At 33.8% G+C, this 27,025-nt stretch overlaps 1 long non-coding RNA gene and 3 other non-coding genes across 4 annotated transcripts; all 4 read left to right on the top strand.

The window, feature by feature from the left end:
* The first annotated feature begins 9,620 nt into the window (after window positions 1-9,620).
* On the top strand, window positions 9,621-10,611 carry LOC120283760. Its single transcript, XR_005543340.1, has 2 exons — window positions 9,621-9,702; window positions 9,808-10,611. It is a non-coding gene; the product is annotated as an uncharacterized LOC120283760 (long non-coding RNA).
* Window positions 10,011-10,094, top strand: LOC120250974. The gene has a single exon (XR_005533300.1). It is a non-coding gene; the product is annotated as a small nucleolar RNA R12 (small nucleolar RNA).
* Window positions 10,203-10,284, top strand: LOC120251013. The gene has a single exon (XR_005533338.1). It is a non-coding gene; the product is annotated as a small nucleolar RNA SNORD24 (small nucleolar RNA).
* A 7,959-nt stretch (window positions 10,612-18,570) lies between the features above and the next one.
* Window positions 18,571-18,677, top strand: LOC120250853. The gene has a single exon (XR_005533186.1). It is a non-coding gene; the product is annotated as a small nucleolar RNA R71 (small nucleolar RNA).
* The last annotated feature ends 8,348 nt before the right edge of the window (window positions 18,678-27,025 follow it).

The raw sequence follows: 27,025 nt of genomic DNA, 5'->3' as shown, positions 1-27,025 counted from the left end.
TGATGTTCATTTTGAAAGAAGTGTCACTTACATGAAGTGCTCATTTTTCCACTTCTTGTGTTCATTTAGCATGAAGTGATGTCACTTCAGTATGGACTTCCAAAAGATGTTTCTTTCTACGAAAGGGAGGAAAGTGGAAAAACAATTAAAAAAAATTACTTATCTTAATATTTTTACAAAAACTTCATTATCTTAATAATTTTAAAAATTCATAATTATTTTTTAAAAGTCATTTGATTATTTATTTTTATTTTTTAATCCACAAATTTAAATTTTAATCCCTAAATATGATATGGATTTTTTACATTAACTTTTAATTAATTAGTGAATTAAATTCATTATTATTGATTTTTTTCAAATATGGCATCAAATTCACCTAAGCAAATCCATTGTATGACAAGAAAATTAAATTTGTCAAATTCCTAATATGTAGTAGGAATTCCATGTGGTTTAAATACAACATGAAATTCTATGACAAGAAAACTAAATTGTTAGACATAAAGATTTTATAAAGACAATAAATGATGCATCCTACTTCATGACAATATAATTAAATTACTTGAGGAAAAAAATCACATAAGCAAATCCATTTAAGCAAACAACATCTCTTGGTTCATAACACTATAACTATCCACACAACAAAACAACATCCATAAAAATTCATGCAAATACATAATCATGACATAAGAAAATAGCAATGGTCTCTAATAATATAAACATCCACTAACATAAAAGATTGACGTCCACCATTTAACCAAAGAACAACCTAATTCATGAAAAAAAAAACATTACAATAAGGACAAGCCAAAGACACTAACAAATGAACATTAAATATTTTGATACAAATTAAAATCACATACCTAATGTGATGACCCCCTCATGGACAAGCATCTCTCACAGAAGCAGTAAATTATCTAGCCATCTTTTCCGAAGGGATGGCTTTCTCAAGTAAAAATTTTCAGCTTGCTTTTTGTCTTGGATTAACTTCTCAAAAACCATTTCCATATCATTGTCATCATAACTCTCCATTTCCCATAGAGCATCGAAGAGTTTTTCTTTCCACGTCTTCTTTCTAGATGCCTTAATTGAAGGATTATTCGGTGTTTAAAACACGCAGCGGAAGGCGAAATAATCCAATGGCGGATCTATTTGTATTTAAAATTCATTTAACTAGTAATAGATCGAATCTAAAACATACCTTTTGAAGCAGATTCCCTTTTTCTTTTCGCTCAAAACCTCTTCGATAATGCGAAGACTCTATGCGTATCCACACCGAGACCAACCTTTGCTATCAACCCTTTGACAAAATGGAATCAACGAACAACTTGAATTATAGGTTTTGACTCTCAAAACTCACTTGATTGAGAGTCAAAACTCTCTTGATGGAATGTAGCTTTTTTACTCTCACTTGAATAGAAAAAAATCTCTTCCTAACTTTTCATCTCTATCTTTTTAAGCCAATGTATGAGGCCTTGTGTATATTCTCCAAACCTTTGGTTTTTTCATTTTTATTATTTTTTAACCATCTTTTGGTTTTCCCAAAACCATAACCATCAAGCATTCATGTGGTTTTTGGTTTTCCCAAAATCATAACCATCACATGCAATCATCATTCAATTTGTCCTTTAATATTAATTATATTCTCTATGCTAGTAAAGAAAATAATAATATTCCATTTGGACTAATTAATTTATTTATTTGATTAATCAAATAATCTTATTTAATTATCAAATAATAAAATAATTAATCCTTTAGCAAAGGTTAGAACACTCGTTAGTGTGTGACCCCATAGGTTCAATGCTAAGCCGGTAGCAAATTAGTCATACTAATTTACTAATTAAGGTTGGTGTCCAACAACACTCCTTAACGACCGGATAGCATGAAATATATAAATATTTTCAAGAACTCGTTGAAGAATAATGTAATATTTTCCTTCTGTCTATAAAGCCCCGGGTCAACCCTAGGATATGGTTGGACTGTCAAATCCCAATAGGTTACCAACTATGTTTCATATCAATTATAACCGACCAACGAATGACTTAAGAAACTCTTTTCTTCTTCATTCAATTGCCTTGGCCAAGGACTTAATATAGTCATTATAAATAATGACAACATAGAGCTCAAACTCATTACCAAGAGTTAACAGATTCCATCTTGATCAATAATTAATTCTACAAGTATTTAATCATACCTAATATCTTTTCAACTATTGCCCTAGGACAATAGATGTCCAGAATCAAAGTATGATAAATAATTTGTTAATTACTATGATGATCTCAGGTCAAAAGAACTATTATATCTCATTCTTCAAGAGAATATCCTATTGACAGTTTATGGTAAAATTAACCATTAGGAATCCTCAATTGAGTCAGTTCAATGATCATATCTTCATATGCATCATCTATATATGTGATTTAGTTAATGAGATCAACTAATCTTTATCTTATAGAGACTATTACACATATATTGATCAAAACGGATCACTAATGTCCTATTCTTAATGATCCCGTGACCAAGAACCTTGTTTAGATTAAATAGTTTAAGACTTAACTCTCATTATTATGATCTCCATTATAATGAAAAGTCTCTAAATTTAATCAAGGACATTATCATATTAAACACTTAACATGATAAAATAAAGCCATATATATTAAACAAACTGCATTGTTTGAAATGTATTCAAATTATTACATAAGAGATTGGGTCTAGGGCATATCAACTATATCCTTAACATTAATTGATGCAGCCAGTTCACCTAGTTTTTCTCCAATGTTTTTTGATGCAACATTGTCCCCATTGTTTCTTGGTCCATAGCTAGCCCTATCAGTGCTCTTGCTTGTGCATGATCTTGGTGCTTCATGTCTTAGGTTACCTGTATCCATGGATTTACAATCCACTAACGTATTAGGTGGGGGTGCACTCTCAATCCTCTAACATCGTACAACCAAATTGGTGGTAAATGGTCCGTGCATGATCACCAGTGGCATGATCAGCTCCAACAACTAACGGAGACTCATAAAAAAAAGGTATATGATTATTTAAATATTCTTTAGCTTTTGGTTGTCCCTGTGGAAAATATCACATAAAACTTTTATGCATTCATTAAATTATAGTGTTAGATTTTCTTCACCTTATTGTCCCCCGGCCAAGCAGAAGCCATGAGACATATTGAAGTAAATAACAAAAATAAATAAAAGTCATATACCTCCATGAATGTCCGATAAGCCTCATCTTCAAGCACTAACATTTTTGACTCATCGTTCCAACCAACACCACTGAGATTCATAAAGTTTCATGATATCTTAATATTTCTGCTTCAAAGTGCGGATGTGATTCTCCACATTTTCCGCATCCATGCAAGCGGCAGAAATCTGGTATTGACAACATTTGCTGCTTCTACGAATGCCTGACGTTTGAAAGATTTATCCACCTTAAAACCACTTCTTGCCATGTCTGCAAGCAATGGTATCAAGACATTATCCTTTTTTTTTGTCCATCTTTTATTTGGCGTTCCTTTACACTTATTATTTTGTACTCCTTTGGCAGTAGCACGTGAGATACACATCTTTAAAATACATTGGCAATTCAAAACAAAAAAAAAATTAGAACATGAAACAAAGCAAAACATTCAGTAGTGCATATGTAATAATAATGAACAAACATTTGTAACATTAATAATGAAAGACACGAGCCTGGTGATGAAGAGTTGAACTTCATATTGCTATAATAATGAACTTCAAATATATAGTGATGAAGTAATAATAATGAACAAAAAGTATATCAAATTTCTATACTCACAATTCATGCAACTCATTTTATATCTCTCCATTCACACATCATTTTATATCTTAACCACTCCAACTCACGCCCAGCATAAACCATAATCAACAAGATAAATCATCAAATCAGAAATCATGCTATTCATAGCAATAGCAATATGAACTTCAAAATATGGCATATACATAAAGAACATATTTTACATAAGATAGATCTTTGCTCAAAATTAATAGTACAAGACATTAAACATCAAATACAAAACCAAACTCATTTGCAACATTACAATGGCACTTGTGAAGTGCATCCGCATGAAATATAGGCATGTCACATTTCATCTTTGATGTTCTCACGTAGTTCTCTCCACCGACTTTGAGCCTCACGTCGTTCACCTTACGTGTTAGGCCTATCATTTGTAGGTATTTCATCTTCATTACCTACATCTTCATGCATCACTATGTCATTTGGATCAATTTTCCTCATGAAATTATGTAACACATAGCATCCAAGAACAAGATCCACTTGAGTAGTGAAAAGATAAAATGGCCTTGAGTCCAAAATCCGAAACCGACTCTTGAAAATGCCAAAAGCTCTTCTATTCTTGATCTAAGTTGAGAATGACAGAGATTGAAAAGCTCCTTTGCATTTTGGGGTCTTCGGCCTACTTATTCTCTTAAATGATATCTAACTTTTCGATAAAAAAATATGAAACCTTGTGTTGTTGTGTATCCGGCATCAACAAGGTAGTATTTTCCTAGCATTAAATAAAAAAGAATTTAAATATATTTTCTATTGAAATATAAGAATTATAACAAATTGTGAAGTTTGTTGTATTAATGGACCTAAAGGAATATTCAACCTATATGGTGGTGGTCATGATAATGCATCATTCAATATGAGAAAATCATTCACTGAACCTTCCCAACCATCAAGAATGTACGTAAATTTTAAATTCAAGTCACATGCGACGAGGACATTCTGTGTATTGCTTATGCGGCCCTAAAACTTGCTAACTAGATTTGCATATTCAACCCAAAATGGTGGTGGTCATGCTAATGCATCATTCAATACGAGATAATCATTCGCCGAACCTTCCCAACCTGGAAGAACATATGTAAATTTTAAATTCAAGTCACATGCGATGAGGACATTCTGTGTATTGCGTATGCGGCCCCAAAATTTGCTAACTAGATTTGCATTGACCCTCGCATCTATATGAGTCCCATCAACAAACCCAATGTAATCCTGTGAACTAAAAGTCAATTATATTGTCTACGTGAAATTTTTAGCCAAATGAAAATGGAAATAAGTACATCGTATCTTAAAAAAAGGATAGAAATTTGAGTTGAATTCTATATCAGGATGTATTGATGTGCCCAGTTGTTTGACAATTAAATCTCTAATGCTACAAATTGCTTGAAGTACATCATTAAAATATATACACACCGTTGCCCCTAATCTAACAAAATCAATTTTCATTGCCTTGTTCTTTGCATGGTGTCATACAATGTGCAAGAACAATGCAACTTGTTCCTCTATGGTGACATGGATGGTATCTTTCAAATGACCACGTTCCCTTAGAATAGTGCAAAGTTTGAGGAAGGTGTCCTTAGACATACGTATGTATTCAACACAGTTGTGGACACCACCATCTAATATCCAAGTCATATGTGCACTTTGATGAATATCCCTAATCGAAGCAGGTTCATAGGGTAAAGCATTTCGTCTTTGTTCCCTTGACATCATTGCTAAAATGACCGCCATAGCTACCAAGAAAGGTGTGTGGATGTAGATTAGTTTGGATATACTGTCATTAGCCATTATAAACCTATATTGAAGTGGGACATGTAAGCATAACTATTAATTCATTACATAAAATTTTGTAATATTCTTCACATATATAGATACACATTTAAGGAATATACAAAAATTAGTAACACATATAAAGCAAGTGTATATGAGGAATTTCAATAGTTTTTTTTATCATTATGAGCATGTCTAATTATTATTAAGAGATAAAAAGTGGGACAACAACCACACAGCTGATAAATATATAATTAACATAGAGAATATTTATAAAACTGCTAGTATTATTCTAAAGGTATGCCAACCAGATATATAATGAGATTCTCAAGCATTGATGCAGATATAGAATGTGTCTTGAATTGGAGGTAAGTTACATGTGGATAGCTGAATGTTTCTTTTTTGAGTTGGAAATTTCTAGGTCAACAACAAAAAGCAAACTTTTACTCCCCTATCAGTAGGAGTTTCTTGTTGAATTGCTACACTGAATGTTTTATTAGATCACAAGGAACTAATATAAGAATTTGTGCAACTTTGTTGATGATCTTGGCAAGTTATATGGTTGGTTAAAAAGAAATTAGATAACCATGAACATGAAACTAAAGAAATCAAATAGTATTCATTACCATGAATAGCCAATAAAGCTCAATTTGCTTAAACTAGGTATCTGAATAAATAAGATTAATGAAAGGGAATTCTATGATTCATCTTTTTTTTTCCTCCAAGGTTTTTCATTGCATCAATAAATTTAAAAACAAATCATGTTTTCTGAGAATTGTGACATGAATAGAGATAAAGATTGTTGTTTTTTGAGCTAAAAACCAACTATGAATGAATGAAATGGTCCAGAGATGCAGGAGCAAACAACATCACATGATGATGGGACACATTTTGTACCAACATTAAAAAACTTGGAAGCTTTGAGAACAAGAACAAAACGAGAGAAAAAAATAAAGATACTCCAAAACATAGAGACCCACTGCTAGGATTGAATGTAATGGATCAACAGATTATTCTCACCCATTCTGGCCTATCAATCATGTTGTTGTTAAATAGACTTGATTCATTGAATAGAACGGTGACCTGAACTTTGTATACTCAATTACTCAATTCAAAATGAAGAAAAAAAAAATCACAAATGCACTAAATTAATTGCAAAATCTATAAATAACATCCAAAAATGCACACACACATTGAAACCATGAACAAAAGACTTGAAAACCCCTAGATAATAGAAGAGGTCTTCATCCCAGCAACGTACGAACTCGATCAGGCAGCAATCAGGGCATGGTAGTTCCCGCCGATGTAAGAGAAGCAGCATAGTTGGAGGAGGTGGCCGAAGGAGAAGGCAACGGGAGAGGACAAGGCGGCGGGAGGAGGCGATGGGATTGGAGCAGTTCAGGGTGAATGATGCGAGAGAAGGCTGCGAAATTTTTTAGGATTTCCGTGACTTTCAAAGGGGTATGGAAATGGGGTGAAGTAACCTTTTATATGTGGCTCATTTCCACCAGTTCAGCTTCAAAAATCCTGAAGTGGGTTTTAAACTAAAATCCATTTCAGGCTGAAGTAGGGGAGTGTTACTTTCCTACTTTAGAGCAAAATAACACCGAAAGTGGGGGAAGTCAGTCCACTTCCCCCCACTTCTCCACACTTACGTCAAAATGAACGCCCCTAACCCTGTCACTGGGGGTTGAACATTGACCGTGTTGACATGTAACTCTGATTTCTGATATTTTGTTTTGGCAATAGTGAATTGGGAGACATATATCCTATATTATTTGACAAAGCTTGTATTTTTGCTGAATTATTTTGTTTTGAACTGTATTTAGCAAGCAGTGTGCTATGTTATAGTATTTGTACTTACTATTATGAGTTTTTGAGAATTGTCGTGATCTTAATATTTTAGTGGTTGCTTACTGAGCTTTTGAGCTCATAAATGTGTTTTCACAATTTTTCAGATGAGGCAAGGGTCTACTAGTGGGTAATTTAGCGGGGGTCGTTGAGCAAAGCACCATCTAGCTTTTTTTTAGTTAATAATGTTTTTTTCTTCTAGTAGACCTAAAAACTAGCATTACACTTTTGTTGTTTTTTGTGAACCTTGTTAGTTTGATTTTATCTTATATGGAGATGTTATAGTTTTGCTTTAAATTGGTATTTTTGTTAGATGTGTATGCTATTTTGAGATAGGTTCTGAGGCCTTACATTTTCACTTGGTCTCGGCCTTGTGGATATGTGGCCTTTTGTCAGCATGTCGGGCTCGGTAGACTGGATTTTGGGCGTGACATTGGTTATGTAAGAACCTGTGTCTGATCCAGCTCTTGCATTGGTAAATGATACCAAGTTTTGAAGGAGAAGAAGTTTGGAGTTGTTTTGGTTGAAATATATTTGTTAGTTAAACATATTTGACAGTTGTATATTTTAGAATTATTATCACTCAAGAAAATTTATATTATGAAAACTAATATAATATTTCCAAATAGTTAAATCTATACGAACTTCATTGGAAATGCTATATAAATGTCTCAATCTTATTGCACCAACTTCTTTAATTGAATATATTATATTATAATAAATTAGTAAAATGATTTAACTATAAAATATGAGATTTATTAAATAAAAAATTATAAAAAAAAATATTATGCACTTTCACATTCATCAAAAAAATGAATAATAGACGACAATCATCCTTTTTATATGAATATAAACAGTACCTAACTGTACTGAAACCCGGATGTACAATATATATACAATATGAGAATAGTATAAAAATCCCGGGTAAATAGTGCATGAACAGTATGGTGAACAGTGCTGTCGGGGGAAGGATTTGAACCCATGACCTCTCTTTTATACTTTAGTGTCATACCATTGAGCTATCTAATGGTTAACACTTTCATCATGAATGATAACTCTTTTCTTCTGAAGTGAGAGGTTAAGGAGTCAACTTTTTCTCATAAAATTGGTTAAAATGATTTGTATGTTCATCAAAAATATAAAAAAAAAATGAATTACATCTTCTACAGTAAAGAAATAGTATTTTTTCTCATCCAAATAATATATTTAATAATTAAAATTATAAAATTTATTAATATCAATAATAAATTATTACTATGTACTAAATTTAATTTTTAGTATTGAAAATTTTAATTTTTATAAATATTAATTAAGTTAAATTTTATTCAACTCTAATTAGAAATTTCTTTCCAACTTAATATTTAAATTTATTTTGTGAAAACCACACTTACCAAACAATGGTAAACTATTGTGATAATTTTGTTAATAAATATGCCAAGAAGTAACTGTTAACTCTTGACTGGAAAGGGATTCGGTCTCTTGACCATGAATGACATACAAACCCTTTTAGTAGATGTGGTTTTATTCTAATAATCATACAAATTAAACCCTTTTTCATTTCATTAAAATTAAAAGAGAAAATTAATAAAAAAGACTTGGTAGTTTTCCAATTTTATAAAATAGAGATAGAGTTTTGTTTTGTTTTTTTAACTATGTGGTTTATTCAGCTAGCAAAAAATAAAAAAATCGTTAATAAATCCATAACAATGTCAACTCATAAGAGTAAAATAGTCAATTTATTAAAAAAACAGCCATGTGATACAAAACATAATTTTTAACATGATTTTGTTTAGTTTATAAAATTTAAGTTTTTTTTTTTTTGGTTTATTGGAACTTTGAGAGATTAATAGATTTAAAAATTATTTGTTTTTATACCAAATAACACTGCTTTTAAATAAAATAATAATTTTATCTTTTTGAGTTATCATTGTTAACAGCTTATTAACGTTTTTTTTTCTAGCTAGAGAAACACATAATTTAAAAACAAAAAAAATCTCTTTTTTTTTTAAACTGTGAACCACAATTTTTTTCTGAAATTTTCCCAATAAAAAAAATCCGAATAATTTTCGGTTTTGGTGAAATTGAACCGAACCAATAAGAACAGGTTAAATTGCTAGCACAAAAGACGGAGCAGTATATCTTACAGTACTCCTCGAGACAACAGAAACCATTCTCTGCCTATAAATATCTGAAAATAAGTTAAGTTCTTGCGTTTGGATCGGCGGCTGCTTCCTGTTAGGGTTTGCGACTGGAACCCTAATCAACAATTTCATGGTCCAATTTCCTACTCTCTTTGTTTTCTTTGATTTCTATCGGTTTTGATCTGTCTTTTATAGCCTAATTTTGCAATTTTTTGCTGCTTTTTATGCTCCGATGCAGTGGAGAATCTATCGTTAGGCTAGAAGCATGTTCTGCCTTTAGCTCTAAGAATCCTCTTTTTAAAGAATAGGATTTCTTGGTGACAAGGTAGATATATCTGTTTTGGTTGATCTGTATGGATTAATGTTGATGTTCTGATTCAAAAAGGAAGTTTTTTTGTTTGATTTCTTGAGAAAGTTGGTAGCTTTTTGTGGATTGGTATGATGTTGGATGATGAAAAAAATCAGACGGATTCCCAATGATTTATTCTTTAAATATGATAACACAACCAGCTACTTCTGACACATCATGCCAGAAACTCATCTAAAGTTTCAGATTTTTTTTCTTTTTTTTTTGGGTTGCATTTTTGGATTTTTTTTATGATTATTTTTGGTTTTGGGGTTTTCTATTGTATGAGCCAATGATGTGAGAAAAATATTTGCTACTCTTGATGGAGTATCCATTTGATGAATTTGAACCACCAAGATCTCTGAGGCTTTTTATTCCAATCCTATCCTTTCTTAAATCTTTGTCAGTTTATTTTATTTATTTTTTTTAAATCTTAATTATGTTTTGGTTCTTGTGGTTTCAATCATATTCTGAAGATGTAGATTTGTCAGTGTGAGATGTGAAATGAGTGGAACTCTTCTTTGCAAGGATTTCAGATATATCCAAAGCATGTCACAGGTTTCCATTCAATCCATCTCTAGCATTTTTTTTTTTTTTAGTTTTTTTTGTTTTGGATCTTATTTTTGAACATATGGATTTGTGTGATTATGAGGCTGTGAAATGAATGGAAAATGTTGTGGCTTTTTCTTGCAAGAACTCATATTTAGCCAAATTGTGTTAGGTGTTATTTATCAATATCCTAAGACAGTAAAAATTGAGAACTTTTTTTTTATTTAACCTGTAAAAATTGATTCATTCTCACAGTTCATGGGACAAAAAAAAAAAAGTTCTCAATTTTAACAGGTGACTCATAATGCAATAAATATTATTAGAAAGTAGATAGATATAATGAATAGTTTTGATACAGGTTAAATAAAAAAATGGTAAGGATTAGGTGAATGTTACCCTTCATTGTATTGTTTTGGTATTTATACATCTACTGAAAAATTTTACATTTTTCTTTAAGTTGGGGCTCTTCTAGAATATAAAATTATCATCCTTGTTTCTGTTATTTGTAGCATCTATTTTATTAACTCTGGTAAAAAACAAGCTTTCTATTATAACTGGGATTTAGTAATTAGAAAATGTTAGGCAAGTCACTTGTAGATTGGAACATTGCAAAGTTAAGTAAATATATATCCTAAATCATATGCAATTTTTTTTTATTGGATAGAGAATGAATCAATATCCTAAGATAGTAAAAATTGAGAACTTTTTTTTTTTTTTGTCCCATGAACTGTGAGAACCTAAAACTATTAAGGGTTTCACACTTTTTTACCTAAAAAACAAAATCTTTTAGAGAATTGAAGAATAATAAAGCAAGATCAGAAGGGGATCTTAACTGGATTAAAGTTTAGGGAAATTGGAAGGATTATGTAGCATCTTAGATTGAGGAGACAACAACATTGTCTGTTAGTACCATAATAGTTGATGAGGTTGGGGAAGGCGGTGGTTTTAGTGCTACATCAAGTTCCCCTTTATCACTGTACTTTGCATTGTAATTAACAATGGCCATACAAAATTCTATAACTCATTTGATAAAGATTCAACAATATATTTATTGATTTATTGAAAAATTTAAAAATTTAAACCAAATTTTATCTTTCAAGAAAAGCCACAAGACAATCCTTGAGTCTTTGATTAAAATTGTAAATGCATTATATTAAAAATCGTGTTTGTAGAACCATATTAACAATGAGGGGAGAAGAGTTTTAATGCACCGTCTTCTTTTCTCATTGTTGATATCATTACAAGAAAATAGTTCAATATTAACGGAGTTTTTTTGATGGTTTAATTTTCATCGGTAATATTTTTTTTTTACCGATAGAGTACAAATAGATTATCGATAAAATATCGATGGAGTTTTGTAGGGTGAAATTTATATTAATGGTCATATTACTGACAACTAATTTGACAGATTTTTGTCGATATATTACGCACCATATTAATTTCTTGGCGCCGGAGGATTACCGCCATGTTAATAGTGATGGAATTTTGTTGGTTTAATTTAATAATACTATTGATGTATAATTACCAAAGGAATTCCATTGGTATTTTAGGGGTCATTTTAAATCTTTAGAGTTAAAGTTTTACTGATTATTATGGTAATGTTATTACTAACATAATTGTGTTGGTATAAATTTCTTAGAAATATGGACATATCTATGGTGATAATATTTTGATGGGAATAATTTTTAATATTATTGATTGTAGTATACTGATGAAGTTCTGTTGGTATACTTTGAGCTTCAAGCTTTACTTACAAGTTGAGCCAAGCATGACATGCTCAAGCTCGGCTTGTAAGTAAAGCTTGAAGCTCAAAGCTTAGCTCAAGCTTGTTCGAGCCTTAGTTTGCTTTGCTCAAGCTTGGCTTGTGTATTACTCGAGCTGCTTGAGCTCGGTTCGTGAAGTACAAACTACCACTAATAACATCCTATTAGCTCTACTCGGCTCGAATCAAAGTTCGTAAATATGAGCTCGACTTGAGCTTGTTTAAACTCATTTCAAAACGGCAATAAGTATAGATAAATAATTGCACAGAAAAATCATTGCACAAAAAAAAATAGATGCCTTATGCCAGCCATTTCATTTGAAATGGTCAACTAATGGAAAATTCTAGCATTGAATTTGTGCCATATTAATATTTAATACTAGCATACATTGAGCAATATTAACACTCATAAAAAAATCTAACATACATATTAATCAAATGGCAAAATCTATGTTCAATCAAACATACATTGAGTAATTTTTCTATTGCTCTTCTCAGCTATGTACAAACAAGTTCAATCTACACAGGATTTATATATCACCATATCGAACAGGTAAACTGCATGAACTACTAAATATCAAATGGAAGAATCATTTTGTTGTATTACCTCTTCTTGGACTTTATTTGAAATGGTTAAAAATAATCAAATGGCAAGCCCACAATAACATTTCTAATTGTCATGTCACATACTGAAACTGGGCACCAACGATTTTGCCTGTCAATTCCTTTTAAGAAGAATTGCACAAATAAATAATATACTATATAAGTTCTAAAATGTTGGAATAAATATTTTATTTCAAATGCAGTTTATCTAACTAACTAAAGCTAAATTATGTTGTTTGTTCATGTTCTATTTTAGTATAAGTATTCCATTTTCTAATGTGATAACTTTTATTTTTTAAATATCTTCGAAGCTTTATTAAAAATAAAGCTTTATATTTTTTATTATATCTTTCTTTTTTTATTTATTTTTAGAGATATAAACTTCTAATGGTTTTAATATATTATCTACTCTTTTTAAAGCTATTTCTAATTCTTCAATATTATCTACGGGAAAATCAATGAGATAGTTCATAAAGAAAACCAAGCTCTGATACTAATATAACAATCTACCGTTCCTAAAACCTATGAAATGCCCTAAGAAGGGAGCCTAGGATCAATTTAAATTATAAGTTAATGGTTCCGTACTAGTGTACGGGCCATCATCTTCATATTGATCTCTAATTTATCTTAGAATAAAATATAATAATTCTAATTGTTGGTATAAATTTAAACTATTCTGTGGGTTTACTTCTAGGATGTATTGGGAATACTTGTAAAGATAGATATTTAAACTCTAATTTGTATCAACAGAAGAAGTAAATATCCCCCTAGTAAGCAATGAAAGTACTAGAAAAATAAAAGGCTCCGGAAAAAGACTAGTTCACTTAGGATTAATTGTAATAGAAATTAAAGGATTAATAAGAAAAGAAATCTCTGGTAAAGTATTAATTACTTTAGCAGATAAAGGATGACAATCTGATGCTAGAAACGCTTTGATAACATCCATTGAGATAGATATGAGTAATAACTATGGCTTCTTTTATTGTAGCCCAGATTTTTCAGTAAGTATTAAAGACAAACTTAATAGAAATTGGAATACAGGCAAAGGGATATGATGACCTAGTAAAAAATAGCAATTTTTTAATAAATATAGGATTATTAGGAAAACTAACAGATAATAGTACTACTAGATATAAGTTAGATATAAATGGAATTATAAGTGCTATAAGCAGTTAAGGGGTTAAAATGATAAAACTATGACTAGTAATCCTAGTAAATTTGATGGCTTAGAATGGAATTTATTTAAAAACTCACCAAGAAATACCACAAATTTTGAAACTTCTGTAATTTATAAGGAACTAAACAATAATTATAGTATACGGTTTGGTAATTATAAACCAATCCATATTGAAGATAATCAATCTGAAGAACAAGATAATGAATAGAATTCCCGATAAAACTATAATAATCCAAAAAGGAATTTTACTAACAGATGAAGAAATATTAAGACTAGAAATAGAAATGATAGAAAAGGGACATTTAGATGTCTATGATACATTAGAGTAGGATAAAAATCATAACTTAATTGCTCATTACAATAGCATAAATGCCCAAGACAAAGACGTAAAACCACTTCTTAATCTTATGGAATCAGGAGTAGGCAACCATAGTCCCTCCCATAACCCTTCCACATCATACCCCTACCAAAAGCAGTAGTAATACACCCCTTTATGGAACATCTGTGTCAGCTCCAAGTGGACAACTTAGTAGGATCCCTTATAATACTTATAATCCTGAAAATGATATCTCAGATAGAAATAGACCTAGAGGCCGAAGATTAGAGTTAGAAACCATAGATAGAAAATTACTCATAAATGATGGAAGATTATTGAACTTAACAGCTCATGACCCTAAAAAATGACCCTAAAAAATGGACTACTATTATTGAAATATGGAGTCAAATATGGCTTAATATCTTCAAGGGCCGCTGGAACAGTCTGTGTTGCTTCATATACTCCTACTGAATAGTTGAATATATTTTCATCTAGCATGCTGACAAAGATTTTATCATCTCCATAAGTGGTTTCAAACCAATTTGCGTTTGATGTCTTAAAGTGATCTGTGGGTTCTGGGGCAGTAACAAGAGTCCCAATCATCGGAGAACGGCAGTACTGAGAATTTATTGAAGAAAAGATTTTTAAGTTGTGTTGTTCTCCAAGAAGAAAATCCGTCCTGTATTTCTTGTCAACTGTTCCAAGAGCATAAGCTCTCCACCTTTTAAGTCTTTCTTCTGTAGGGAGCTCAATATGATTAGATGAGAAAGAATGATAATCCCATTGATAAGTAGTAGGACTTCCATGGCGGACCATATCAATTCGGACATAGTGTTGAGTGTAGACTGGATATCCTTGATATGAAGGAGGAATACTGAAAATTTCTAACACAACAAAATGTCTTGGGTAGTAGCTCATCATAGAGGATATAATCTTTTTAAGTCTTGTAGGAAATTGGGGTAAGATCTTCATTTGTTCTTCTTTAGTAATAATTAGTTTCTTCAACAGTCCAAGTTCAAAGAGTTGTTCAATAGTAAAATCAGTGAAAGTTCCGTCCCATTCAAAAAGACTAATTGTGGCTTGGATTATAGAAAATCCTTCCTGGCATATGCATGTCTGAATTCCTGGATGATGCTGTCCTCTGAATTTTAGCATGTAGAAACTAAGTCCGTCAACTTGTAAAGGAGAAGTCGCCATTTTTTTTAAGAATTTCACCATCTGAACCAATTGTTGGTGTTTGTCTTGGTATACTATCTTCATGATTTCATTCTGGAGAAGACTGATTTGAGGAGGAAATTTCACAAAACCTTGCTCTTTATTTTTCTTTTCTTTTTCCCATTCTTCCTTTAATAAGTTCTTCTCAGTTTTTTCTTGTTCATACTTTTTTGTTATCTGCTCTAGTTGCTGTTTAAGATCTAATATTTCTCCGGAAAGGATAAGATTTGTTTGTTGGAGTTCTAAGAAAGCATCTGAAGATTTGGGTTTAAGAGAAGGTTCATGAAGCTGCATTTTAAGATTTTTATGGTGGAGGTAATCACTAAAGGAAGTGAGAATTTTTGGAAAATGAGGATTTCGATTATTTGCCCAAATGTTATCAATATAGTTTCTCTCTTGTGGATCTAATGATAAGTGGAGAGGGATATGAAAAGAAAATGGAGAGTCTAAAGGATAGTTATTGAGACCTGTATAAGGATTTTTGGAAAAATGTTGCTTTGAGAGTGGGAAAGTGGTACTTTTGCTGAGGGAGGACTCCATTTCCTATGAAAGTAAAAAAATTAGTTAGTAATCTTAAGTAAAATTTTTTTTTTTATATATAAGGAAAGTAAGCTTAGCTATCACATTAGCATGTAACTCAGAGGAACTTATTGGTTTTATAATCCCCGTTACAGCTAAGCATATGAACTAGCTAAGGTTTGGTAAGGTGGTTTTACTTCCACATTAGTAAAGGTACGGAGGAACTTACTGGCTTTGTAATCTCCACCTGTTACTAAGCATATGGTCAAATAAAGGGTTTATACTTACAGAGAAACATTTTTAGGGTGGTTTTTCCAATATTTGCTCGAGAAACATTAATCTGGATAATCTATCTGCAAGATCATTGTTTTTTCCTTTTATGTGTTCGAAAATAATTTTATAATTTCCATTTAAAATCCTATCTTTAAAGGCGAGCCATCTCCGCTGACCAATTCTTTTACTATTTTTATTTTCAAAAAACTTTACTATGGCTTCACAATCTGTTTGAACTAAAATTTCTTTTTTATTTATAAGAAATAACCTAAAGCTGTCTAGTGCGTAACAAACTGGCAATACTTCTTGGTTTATGCTATGAGTTGGGCCTTTTTCTTTATATTTTCCGCTACTATATCTACATATTAATTCTTCATTTTTTGGACTATATTTATGGGGTTTTGTTTCTGTAGTCTGACGCCCGTCTAATTCCAGACCATCGATTCTACTATCATATAATCGAAGTCTAATGGTAATCTGAGATCGGGGTAGTGTTTTTACTAAGTCTTTAATCTTATCAATCATGTTTATCATCTTCTATATTAAATACATTTTACTCTGTTAAAGAACTTTTTAGCTATATAAAGGTCTATTAGTTTTACCCTAAGTAATAAAGGATCAGCATAATTTACTAATCTTAGAAACTGTTGTAGTGCTTTTTACGTTTCTAAAGGTGGTGTGTTAATATCTTTTTAGCTATATGTGGTTGTAATTTAATTTTTCCATTTCTATTTCTACTCCTAAAGAAATTCAATATTACTTCTAAAAGCGCAGCTTTTTACCATATGATAATTTCATTTTTGAGAATTCACTAAGAACAAGTTTTAGGTGACCTATATGTTCTTGTTTTGTTTTACTATGTACTAAAATATCATCTATATAAATACATACAAAAATTTTTGTATTTTTCCGAAATATAGTCCATTTTTCTTTGAAATATACTTGGTGCATTTTTTAATTCGAATGGCATTACTAACCATTCAAAATGTCTTAAAGGACAAGTAAAAGCAATCCATTCTATGCTAGAAGAGTTACATTTTTAACTTGCAAAATCGGACTTTACTAATCGAATTTACTAAATATTGTGCTTATTTGCGATGGAGTTAATTAATTAAGTCTTATACGGGATATCGTAAGCATCTTCTATAGTATTATCATTTAATCTTACGTAGTCTATTATCATTACCTTTTTCCTCTAATTTTGCTCACTATGTTTATTGACAATAAAAAGTGCAGCTATGTCTACTAATACTTCTTCTAATTACTCCTAGCTTTAATAAGTCGTCCATATGCATTTTGTATTCTTGTATATTTTCGTTAGTACCTCCCGCGATTGTTAGGGTCTTCCACTTGGCTACCCTAGTTTCCTTGACACTTGGGTCAACTCCGACCCTTGTCTCAACTTGTTTCCCACTTCTAAGGGCGATGGCCTTCAATTGCTCTCTTGGATTCTCCTCAGTGTTGCTAGGAAGACTGCCTGAAGGTCGCTCAGACTTAGCTTTAGCAAGCTGTCCCACTTGGTGCTCAAGAGATTGCACAGAAGCTTGTAGGTTCCGCAAAATGGAGCCAATTTCATTAAACTGTCCGGCATGTTGAGCAAGCTGAGCATTTACCTTACTGAACTGAGTATCCATACTGCTAGTTATACTGTTGAATCTGGATTCAGTGTTAATCATGAATTTGGCGAGCACATCTTCAGTAGTGAACCTTTTCTCCAAAACTGGCTGTTGCATTTGGGAACCTTGTGGAGGCGGTGCGGCTTTTTGTTGTTGACCTTGATTCCATGAAAAGTTTGGGTGATATTTCCACCCCGGATTATAAGTCGAGCTGTATGGATTCCCTTGTGGCCTTTGTCCCCCAATATAATCAACATTCTCCATTGGGGCGAAGGAGGAACTAGCAATTGGACAATGAGCAACTCCATGCCCTCCACCATAAGTGCTACAACTCATCACCGATTCTGACTTCGAGTTACTACCCATGAGCATGTCTAGCCTTCGAGACAACACATCAACCTTTGCGGCAAGAGCATCATTAGCATTGACTTCATAAATTCTGGCCCCTTTTTGTGGTGCACCTCTTGAGGCCCAATGAGACTCATTGCTTGCCATTGATTCAAGTAGTTGCTCGGCATCGTCGGGGTACTTGTTGCTAAGAGATCCGCCCGCTGCGGCATCAATTAGTTGACGAGTTGCATAGTTCAACCCGTTGTAGATGATCTGAATCCGCATCCAAGAAGCAAAGCCATGATGGGGCCATCTTCGAAGAAGGTCCTTAAATCTCTCATAAGCTTCAAATAGTGTCTCCGACTCTCCTTGTTTGAATGCCGAAATTTCTTGCCTTAGCTTCGCCGCTTTGCTAGGAGGAAAATACCTTCCCAAGAATTTTTCCACCATATCCTTCCATGTTTTGATCGATCCCGGCGGTAAGGATGTGAGCCAACGGTATGCTCCATCTCTCAAACTGAAAGGGAATAATCGTAGCCGGATCGCGTTGTCAGTCACCCCGTTTATCTTGAAGGTAGAACAAATTTGAAGAAAACGGGCGAGATGATCATGGGCATCTTCATTTGCAAGACCATTAAATTGAACTGAATTCTGGATCATGCCGATGGTGCTTGCCTTGATCTCAAAATTATTTGTGGCGATGGATGGAGCTTGCACACTAAATTCTTCACCCGTAAATTGTGGCCTCTCATACTCGGATAAAGTACGTCTTTCTTCGGCCATAACTACAGATTCTCTATCCTCGATTTTGATGTTTCTTTCACTAGTGCTTTCACTCACTTCTCTAAGCCGTCGATGCAAGGTTCTCTCGATTTCACTGTCTTGTGCAACTAGATTTGACGGATTTGCTCGTGTCATGCACAGTACCTTGCAAAGTCAATAAAGATAAAGGAAGTTAAGCTCAAAAGAAATAAAACATATAATAAAAAAAAGAAATGCAAGAAAAGAAAAATGGTTAGAGCAATAAGCTAGAAGTTTCCTAGAATTCCTTAATGTCCCCGGTAACGGCGCCAAAAACTTGATTGATTACCCGCAAGTGTACGGGATCGTCAAGTAATACCCTGTGAGTGACACAGGGGTCGTAGTATTCCACGGGGCTAAGGAGCTCCTATTACTCCTCCAACACTTACTTTCTAACCTTACAATTGAAACATGGTGTTACTCTAATATGTGCAATAATATAAATAAGAATACAAGTGTAGCAGTCCCACAATAAGCAAGTAAATCGCAAGAGCAATAATGATCAGAATAGGCCTCGGGATGAGGATTCCCAAGAGGGGTTCACCATGATGCATGGATGCAAAAGAATAGATGGCATGGGTGATTTAGACCGACGGATCTCAACAATAGTTCAACCCCAATTTCTCGGGAGTCAAACCCTAATCCCATACAAATGATGACAAGGATTTCTCCTTAGTCAAATTCCTACGATTGTGTTAAGAACATGGAGATCTCGCAACAAGGATGCACTTAACCTAAGTTCATCCTCATGGTTCGGAGGGGCAACCAACATCCAATTTCTCGGCATGTTGGTCAAGGATCTCCCCTTTTAGCTCAAAAGTGATATAGTACACGTGAGTAGGTCACGTCTACGTGTACAACTCAAGTAAGAACTAAGGATTTCTCCGTATTATAGTTCTAGGCATGAAGCAACATGAGCTAAACCACAAATCACACCAATGCATTCCAAATAAAAGTGAAGCATCCAAAATACATGATGAACCCCCCAAGGTTCACCTACATCCGGTGGCCTTGGGGGTCTAGTGTGCCATCACACAAATAAATGTCTCAAACACAACAAAAGAAAGAAGTAAATGCATAAATGGCACTCCCTAGTCCGAATGATGAAGAGGAGGAAGAATGCCGGCCGAATGACGCTTCTTCTAGCCCAAAAAGGTGCCGAATGCTTCTCCTCCCTTGATGATGAAGCTTCCCTTGAAGTTCAAACCCTTGATCTTCCCAAGCTTCAAGCCAAAAATATCCTCAAGAATATAATATCTTCGCTTTTCTCCTTCTTCCCAAGTGGTGGTCGCCAAGAACCCTCAAAAAAATGTCTCCCCGAAATCCTCCCAAAAAGTCCCCCTTTCTTTTCCACAAGATGCTCTTTATAAGTAGGAAGGGGGCATTTGTTTATATATAAATAATATAACGCATGTCCTAATAAAATTTGATGTTCTAATGGAAACCAAATTCCAATTTAATTTGAATTCTAATATATCCTAATCGTAGATATATTTAGAATTAAAATTTAAATGTCCTAATCTTAATCTTAATTGATTATTTGATTGTCTTGGACTAGGATGCAAATTCCAAGGTAAATACAAAATTGCCCTTGAGAACATATCTCGAGGCACAAAATGCAAATTACAAAATTGCCCCTTGAGAACATATCTCAAGGCATAAGAAAATTATTATTACAAGATTATCCTTGAGAACACGTATCTCGAGGCAATCTCAAATCTTAGGATAGCCAAACACACATTCCAAGACGATCTTAAGTTTCATGTAGCCTGAGGGAAGATCTCGAGGCAATGGGAGAAATGCAAATCCTGAAGCACTTGAGTACGCATCCCGAGGTAGAGTGAATTTTTTTAAAAAAAATAATAATAAAATAAATAATGAATATATAATGAAAAATAATAATAAGTAATAAATAATGAAAAATAATAATAATAAAATAATAATAAAATAATAACAAAATTATAAATAAAATGCGAATAATAAAATAAAAAAAATAAAAAAAATAAAAAAATATAAATAATAAGTAAAAAAATAAAAAAATAAAAATTCGAAATTTAAATTTTTTTAAATTTGAAAAAAATAAATAAAAATTCGAAAAATTTAAATTTTTTTAAATTTGAAATTATTTAAAAAAATATATATATATTAAAAAAATAATAATAATAATAATAATTAAATTTTAAAAAAGGGGATAAGAACCCGATCTTACAGTTAGGATTAGATAGGTACGAGGGGGTTTTGGGTTTAAAAAAAAATAAATAATAATAATAAAAAAATTAATTAAAAAAAAATAAAAAAAATTTAATAGAAGTAAAAAAAGATAAGAATAAAAAAAATATATAAAAATAATAATAATAAAAAAATAATAATAATAATAATAAATTTCAAATTTAAATATATTTGATCCGATCGATTTGCTGAGATTAGTTAAAAGGATAAGAAAAATTTTAAAATTCTCGTTGGGATTTGACGGGATGGGTGAGTTGAAGAGATAAGATGAAGGCTTCCTTTTTAAAAAGAGGAGAAGGACTGGCAAAAAAAAGAAATTTTTGTTGGAAGGGAGGATTAAAAAAAAACAATCAGAGAAAAAAAAAAGTCAAGAAAAAAAGGTTCTTCAATTTCTCTCTTGCTTATTCATGCAAAATATATATATATATATAAAAAGGAGATAGCCCGCCGGTCCGTTGCTGCTGCTGCCTGCCAAAGGAGTCGCCGTCATGGTTGAGTGGCTGAGATAATGCCGCCAACCATGACCGGCATACGATACCTCGACTGCCTGCTACCTGTTGCCGCTCGCTGCCGTCGCTCGTCGCCGTTGCCGTCGTTCATCGCCGCGGCATGCTTGATGGCTGAGATAATGCCGCCAAGCATGCCACTGTTGCCGCTCGTTACTATTGCTGCTGCTCATCGGTGTTGCTCACCGCTGCTGTTGCCACCACTGCAGGTCAGTCGCCGTCACCATAATCTCCGCCAACTGAAAAAAGAAGGAGAGGACATAGAGGGAAAAAGCTGAAAGCCTCAGAGAAGAAGATGATGGACATGGGTGGTGGCGGCCAAAAAAAAACAAGTAGAGGAAAAAAAAGAATTTTAAAAAAAAATCATAAGAAGAATATAAAAAAAAAACATGCATGCATGCAGATGCATGTATTCCTTGTCCCTTAAGCTCTCTCTCTACCCCATTTTCGAGAGTTCATGCTGTCTCTCTCTCCGCCAAACCCTCTGCCATGAATCCCCTCTCAAATCCTTTCAACATCGGCACCGGTGGCTGACGATCCCCACTGTCATTATCATCACTGCGGTTGCTGTTGCTGCGATGATTGTCCAGGTTCCAAGTGGTCATCTTCTTCCTCCCTTTCATTCACAACTGTTACCATGGTGAATGAAGCAATGGAGTTCATGTTGGTTATATACTACAAATGACAATTATGGACTGCTCGAAGTGTGGAACATTGAAATGAGATATTGAAGGGCAATGTCTCATCCTAGTGTATGTTTACATGCTTGGCTCGGCGATCACATATCATTATGAAGAGAAAGTGGGCGATCTGAGGGATGTCAATGGCTGGGTAATACAAGCCTAGACAAGGTACTATACCAGTGATCTTCACCGAGTCTTCTACTTTTCATGATAAGCGCTTCAGCTAAGCTGCAAAGGATGTATCATGTAGCTTCTCAACTTCAATGACGCCATTGCTGTTCGCCGGCGCTCGTCGGAGAAGACCTCCGCCTTCTTGGCATAAAGGAGGTACTCTCTGGTGTGATGTTGGAGCTCCGCAGTATGTTGGTCTCTGCGGTGCAGATGAGACTGTTTGGGCTCTAGAGAAGTTCTGACCTCGTGCTGACGATGTGAGCTTTGATCTGTTCATGGAGCCACTAAATGCCTGAGTATTAATAGCACCAGCGTCGCTGTCCAGTTGTGGCTGCTGCGGTGGTGTTCAGAGAATCTCATTACCTTGTGCCTCGTCGGAGTCTCTACGATCCTGATCCCAGTTTCCAGGTGCTCACTGTGTAGCTGAGAGATAGAAGATAGGGGATGGTGAATTGGGCATTGAAGAAAGAGAATGTAACCATGGAACCAAGTTTTGTAGGACGCTGCACTGTGATGGAGTGATATTAATTTGCAAATGTTTATAAATTAGACAAGTACTCTTATAAGTGCATGGCTCAAATAAAGAAATCTATTCTGAGTTTTCTTGCTTGATAAAAAAAAATGAAGTTGGTGATGGTTCAAAAGAAGGCATGAATGCAGAATTCACGACCTTGAGTCATGGCAAACAGCTACTTGCTTTTGATATAAAGATGGGATTTATTTCAAATGTTGATGCATCTGTGAGCTTTCATTAGGCAAATTGACAAAGCTGATGAGATTCTTGATGATATGCAAATTGGAGACAATACTTGTAAGAAAAAAATCAAGAGTGCCATACTTATATGAATGTCTCGAACCTTAATACATGAGTCGTTAGTCCAAAAAAAAATATATATATATGTAGAACAACATGGTTTGGCGTTATATCATTTGCTAACACTATCAGTAAAAATACATAGGAAGTCCTTAAAGATTACTTGAAGAATCCAAGGTGAATTTACCTTTAGCCATGGTGTGCGGAGAGATGCTTTTAGCTGGAATTGGAATCACAAATGATGATGAATGAGAAGCATGCAAAAATAGTAATAATAATAATAAAATATAAAAAATAAATAAATAAATAAAATAAAATAAAAATAATAAGAAGCATGCATGTATACATGCATGAAATAAAAAAAAAGAAGAAATATAAGAAAATGGAGGGCATGCTATGGTCTCATATAAAAAAAAATATATATAAAAAAAATAATAAAATAATAAAAATGGGCCCACAGTTAAACAAATGAATGGATGATGTATGCAAGTTCACGTGCATAAAAAAAATGCATGCAGACATGCACGCAGAAGCATCATGAAAATATATATATATATAAAAGAACAAAAGCATTCATCATTTTGTTAAAAAAATAAATTTTAAAAAAAAACGGGCCCACCATCAACATGAATATGGGTTTCAGCTTGAAAAGGAAATAAATAAATAAATAATAAAAATAAATTAAAAAAAAACACGTGACTCATGCATGCACATATAACTAAGAATGTGATGTTGTTAAAAAAACATGTAATGGTATGAGCATAGTAAAGAAAAAAATTGCACATGGAGCTTTAAAAAATTGCATGGATGCATGGAGGCTCACACATTTAGAAGCCCATGATCTTAAAAAAAAAAGAAACATCCATCCTATGGACTTATGATATACATGTATATACTCAAGCGGGAGCCACCTTTGTGCATGGGACGAGAATGATGATGATAAACATGGAGTTATCTCAAGGCAGAATAAATAAAAAAATAAATAAATGATAACTTATCATGCACGTTGAATGAGAGGCATACATGCAATTTTTTTTTAGAAACCTGTAAATGATTTAGCTTCTTAAATAAGCTAAGGTGTTAATGGATTGTGAAGCAATGGAGATTTTGGAAGGAGCCCAAAATCACCTTCTTGCATCATCCAAGGATCCTGAGATAAAAATGCCCCGATCATTCAATAAAGCACTACAACATTCGAAAATACGGAAGCCAGCTATCGAGATGTCCAACTCGTGAGACAAGTCTTAGACACCATCAAAGTTAATGGAGTTACATATAGTGAGATATGCATCGGGAACATCCTACCAGAGTTTGTTGATGAGGTTTATGGACAACAGGGAGGGATCAACAAAAGACGTGTTGAGGTATAAAAACTCAAAATAATCCTTGTTAGAGCTTCAGCGTATCAACTGGCATAAGTTATAGCAACGATGAGGAGGATAGTGATGCTGACTACAATAATACGAATTATAAAGAGCACAAAGGGGTATGCAACAAATAAAAAAGATAGCAATGACAAGATTACTTGAAGCAATGACAAGAATGATCAAGGAAATGGTAGATTTTAGAAAATATATGGAAGATGAAAACGAGATATATTTCAAAATGACATACAATGCGATGATAAAAGCACAGGCAGTGGAGAATTTTAAAGCAATAATGAGATATATATGTCAAAATGGCAACAAGGCACAGGCAGCGGCAGGTAACGCAGTGACAAGGCATAGGCAGCGGCGATGATAAAATATATATATATATATACATATAAGTGATGTAATAAATATGTTTATATAATAAAATAACAAGATTTATAATTCGCAAATCTTCTTGCTCTTACTTGTACTTTTTGCCCTTAATCGGAGGTTCCTAAGATTTCTAATCTAGGGTAATTATTAATAGAGGCTTGCCTCTATTAGGAATGAAAGAACCCACAAAACAAATATGACATTTGTGCTTCGATATATCGTCTGGTGTCTTTTCATGATGCCGGATGCATATTTTCGATCCCACAAATTCTGGCACGCCCGGTGGGACAGCATTCCTCCTCCCATCTTTGAGGCAAAAGTACAAGTGAAGGCATTGTTCCTACATCCTATGAAAGAAATCTAATCATGTTTCTTTTTGTTTTGCAGGAAACGAAGAACAAATGGCACTCAAAAACTCAACCACCTCTGGAAGTCCAAAACTCACAATTTTCCTTGGCGAAGGAACTGAGGTGCAACTGGCCAACTGCACATTCAACACTGGAGCTGCAGGAGCTGAGCTGACCTTTGGCACCATATCTGAGTCGGTGCAGTTCGTAAGGAGACCCGCACCTTCGAAGGAGACCCTGACAGTCCCGCGGCTTCCATCTAAAGGTCGTCGCCCCAATGTGATTATTCCTGCAACTGACGAGGATGCTGATGTCAAGGACTCAATAAGACTATCTGTATTTGATAGGCTATCCCACCCTAAGAGGGTAGTTCACATGAATGATGATGATGATGATGATGATGATGAACCCACCTTTACCATTACAACAAAGGGGCGGGAAAGTGGAATTTTCCACTCATCTGATGAAGACACACCAAAGAAGAAAAGTGTGTTTTCGAGGCTCACAAAAAGGAGAGTTAAGATTCCAAAACAAAGGCTGGATTTTGTGTCGTTCCAAGGGCACAAAAATAATCAGATGAGTACTTTCAACAACTCATTTGAACCTCTTAACCTGGTGAAGAAGAACGCAACCACTGTAGACCTGTGTTCCCAATTGAGTGAAAACAAAGTTGGTAGACCCCCAAAGTCCTATCACAGGAATTCATTTGGTCAGAATCTCTACAAGACTTACACAGCATCAAGGAAATTGCAGTCAGAGAAGATAAGACCAAAAGAATTCTATCAAAAGAAGAAGCAATTGATGTCAATAGCGCAGAAGACAGTGTTTGATCGCTTAGCTCCTATAAGAAATCAACCCAAGGTTGACAGGTCTAAATTTCAATGGAGGAGGGAAATGAAAGATGAAGAAATGTCTGATGCAGATGTGGAAGTACACACTTTTCGTATGGTTACTGAAGCAAGAGGAGATCCTGCACCCGAATAAGAACAACCGGGACCTGTTACAAGATCCCGTAAAAGAGCAGCAGACTCTCTGAATGGAGAAGAAGGTTCCAGTCATGTGCCACTACATGAGGAGCAAGGGATAGGGACTAGCCTTCCACCGCTCCATGTACCAAGGAAACACAAAGAAGTGCAGCAACTAAATAAAGATGAAGAGGATGAACCTGTCTTTATTCCTCAAAAGGGACACCGTGATACTGAATATCAAAGACTCAATGACAACATGGCAATGTTGATGGGGTCAATGTTACAAATGCAAAAACAAATTAAAATCCTCATGGAAAATCAACCTGAACAACCAGAAAGATCGAGGAGTCCAACCCGACAATGAGAGAAGCCCCGAGGCCGATTGAGCAGGGTAACCCCACGGTTTCCTATGGAGAATGTGCAGAGGTCGAGAAGTCCAACACCACATCCAAAGGAAACCTTCAGGCCAGCAGAACATGGGGAACC

This window comes from Dioscorea cayenensis, chromosome 19 (assembly GCF_009730915.1).
Source record: "Dioscorea cayenensis subsp. rotundata cultivar TDr96_F1 chromosome 19, TDr96_F1_v2_PseudoChromosome.rev07_lg8_w22 25.fasta, whole genome shotgun sequence".
Lineage (NCBI taxonomy): Eukaryota > Viridiplantae > Streptophyta > Magnoliopsida > Dioscoreales > Dioscoreaceae > Dioscorea > Dioscorea cayenensis.
This window is presented reverse-complemented; position numbering and strand designations above follow the sequence as displayed.